Source organism: Cannabis sativa, chromosome X (genome assembly GCF_029168945.1).
Source record: "Cannabis sativa cultivar Pink pepper isolate KNU-18-1 chromosome X, ASM2916894v1, whole genome shotgun sequence".
Lineage (NCBI taxonomy): Eukaryota > Viridiplantae > Streptophyta > Magnoliopsida > Rosales > Cannabaceae > Cannabis > Cannabis sativa.
This window is the reverse complement of record NC_083610.1, coordinates 38,142,845-38,146,516: the sequence shown is the minus strand read 5'-3', so window position 1 is coordinate 38,146,516 and position 3,672 is coordinate 38,142,845.

Below are 3,672 nucleotides of genomic sequence, written 5' to 3'. Positions count from 1 at the left end.
TTCAAGATTGAGCCTAATCATAACAGGATTAAGATCATTTGATCTAGGATCAACTAGGCGATATTGACTTGAATAGATTTTACGGTAAGTTTAATAAATCTAAGTCAAAGTTCAATATCTGTCCCTTCCGATGCATACTCCATGCATCCAACCTGAGCTTTACTTTAACCAATGCTCTGGAAAGAACATAGCACTTCTCCAAATGCAAGTAAACTCTGTTGTAGATTATCATATCAGTAAAACCCTATGTCTGATAAATCTAGGAAACTTTATTCACATAGTCATGTTTACTTTCCAATGTGTTGACGACACAATAAACAGGATCAAGTATGTGAAAAGGGTTTCAGATGAATTTATACATTATGTACATATAATCATGAAATAAATCATGTGAACCATGCAACATTAAATGTTATTTCTGATCTATATTAATAAGTAAATCTGATTATATTGAAAAGAGTTTTATTTAGGGCATAAAACCCAACAGGACGGTCAAAACAGAATCAGAATCGGATAAGCAGAACCCATCACACCAGGCCATTTGTCAACCTAGGTGCTGGGTATCCTGTTTCCAAGCTCCCGGGTTGTTCTTTTGATACTTCCAAGGTTCTTGAACTTGAGGACAATGTCTCTCACCCTATTTTTGACTATTCTGGATTCAATGGTCAAATCAGATTTGACAATTGAGCAATCAAAACTAGCGCACCAGGTTAATTATCAACCTGGGCGCTAGGCCTAGCACTAGGTGAACATGGGCGCTAGGCCCTATTTCTAGGGGCTCGAGTCTGTGGTTTTCTCCCTGAGTTTGCTTGAATCTTCATTATTTCTGATGACAAAACAAATGCCCAGAAAACTTTTTCGAGAACTTGATTGGAAACAGCCATGTTGACAATATGTCAACTTGGGCGCTGGACCCAGTGCCAGGTGTCAACTTGGGCGCAGGGTCCCAGTTATGGCCATTCAGAACATCTGTTTGGTCCCCAGAAGTAGTTGAACCTTAATCTTTTCTAAAAACAGAGAAGATGCTTAGAAGAGTTTTCAGACATCATCGGAATCAGCCCAGGTTGACATTCACCATGCCATGCTTTTAGCACCCAGGAAGTGTTATTTCTTCCCTGAAAGTACCTATTTCCCAATTTTTGGTGAAGACAAAGATGATCCGAAAGTCAGATCATCGATCTGATACTTGGAAGGCACCTAGATTGACAAATTATCAACCTAGGCGCTGGGGTGCCTGGGCACCAGGTGCTCCAGGTGCTTAAAAATGAACTTGCTCCGAATCTAATTATGATGCCTTAAATATATATGTGGTATGTCTATTTGATGTACCAATACAAAGTTTGACCCATTTGCGCTAAGACATTCGTAAAAACTAAACCCTAGTTGGGAATGTCAACTTGGACGTCAGGTTTCGTGTAATTTTAACTCTCGGGGCCTGGATTTAGTTGCTCCATGTCTTCATGGTACAGAATACTAAAATATAGTGAGTTGGAAACAAGTTGTTGAAGTCCGAACTTCCATTCTAGAGTTCTCGAAGTTAACCTAGGCACTGGGCTAGGGACTCCTCCTAGGTCGACTTGCTATAACTTAGGGCTACTCAACTTCGAGTTGTCATCTTTCTTATCACCTGTCAAACATTGATGTCCATGTAAATACTCAGTTACTATGGAAAAATATATGAACAGTCGAGATAGAATTAGAATCAGATAAGGAAGACCTAGTGCACCATGCCATATGTCAACCTGGGCATTAGTTGCTCTTTTCGGAGCTTCCGAGATGTTATTTTGATTCTTCCAAGGTTCTTGAAATCGGGGACGAGTTCTCCTACCCAATTTTTGACCATTTTTGAGAGAATGCTCGGAGTATAACTTACATTTGGATGATCAAAACCAGCACACCAGGTTGATTGTCAACCTGGGCGCTAGGCCCAACACTAAGTCAACTTGGGCGTTAGGATCAATTTTGATGCCCCTGTGATTGTCGTTTTCTCCCCGAGTTTAGTTGTATCTTTGTTATTTCTAATGGCAGAAAAAATGCTCGGAACACTTTTGAAGAAATAAGATTGGAAACAATCTAGGTTGACAATATGTCAACTTTGGTTCTGAGACTAGTGCTAGGTGTCAACCTGGGTGTTGGGTCCACTTTCATGCCCTTAGACAGTTTCGTTTGCTCCTCCGAATACTTAAATCTTACTCTTTGATGAAAAAAAAGAATATGCACGGAAGACTTTTTGGAAAAACTCATCGAAATCGGTCCATGTCAACTTGGGCACTAAGCCACCACCTGGTGTCAAACTGAGCGCTGGTCCCTTATTTTGGCCTCCAGGTTGGTCTGTTTCTTCCCCAAAAACACTTGGTTCCTCATTTTTGATGAAGACAAAGAAGATGACCGAGGAGGATTTTCATTTTGATGCTTGGAACTGGCTTAGGTTGACAAAATGTCAACCTGGGCGCTGGGTGCCTAGGGCACTTGGTGCTTCGGGTGCTCAAAAATAGAAGTTCTCCGAATCTGATTCTAATGCTTCAAATATATTTGTGACATGTCTAGTTCATGTCCTAGTACCAAATTTGATCCATTTTCACTAAGACGGTCCCAAAAATTGAAACCCTAGTTAGGTTTTCAACCTAGGGGCTTGGTGAAACCCTAAGTGCCTAGGTTGATTTTCGTGGTGCTGTTTCGTGTGTTTTCAGTCCTTGTGCCTTAGACTTGAATGTTTCATGTCTTCATGGCACAAAACACTGAAAGATAGTGAGTTGGAAACAACTTGGTGTGCTCCAAACACCCATTTCGGATTTCCCGAAGTCAACCTGGGCGTAGGGCTAGGGACCCTTCCTAGGTTGACTGCTATGACTCAGGATTACTCAGCTTTGACATATTTTCTTTCTTGCCACGTGTTAAATATTGACGTCCACATCATCAAGGTAAGTTTCTGGGTTAACATTTGCCCCCAAGTCAACTTCATACTTTTGTGAGGTTGACTTGATGACGTGAACTGAGCCTGTTTCTCTCGAAACTACCAGGGTAGGCATCAATTTCGAACATCTTGAGAAATTATCTCTACTCTTCAAGCATTCATAAGAGGATTAGTGCTTCGAATTCCCTTTGCTCTTATGTTTGGGAATTTTCAAAAAAAAATTAGTAAAGGAAAAGAGGAAAAATCTTATCATTAAAATTTTTCATGTATTCCTCATGGCTTTAGGATTAATTGAGTTTAAATTCTACTCCCTTTTGTATGTGCCATTCAAAATTTGAAGAGTAAAAGGAGAAGAGAAAAGATAATTATCTTTTACTTGTCATTTATTTTTTCTTTTTAAATTTTAAATTTGCTTAAATCTTAATTGCATTATGAGTTGTTGTAGCTTTTAAATTTTTGATTCCTATTCCTTTTACAATATGGAATTCAAAATTTAAGTTTAAAAAGGGAGAAGAGAAAAGATGGTTATCTTTTGCTTATCATTTATCTTTTTTCTTTTAAACTTTAAATTTAAAAGACTCCCAATTGATTTAGGATTTAGATACTTGGAACACTATAAATAAGAGAGGTCTTTTTTGAATTTCTGTCCAATTCTTTTCTTCACTTCTCCACGCCTACAATTGCTTTGTGAGTCTGAGTGATTTCATCTTCATCAGTTTTTCGAGCGTTCCTCAATTTCTCAAGTAGACTTTTTTTTT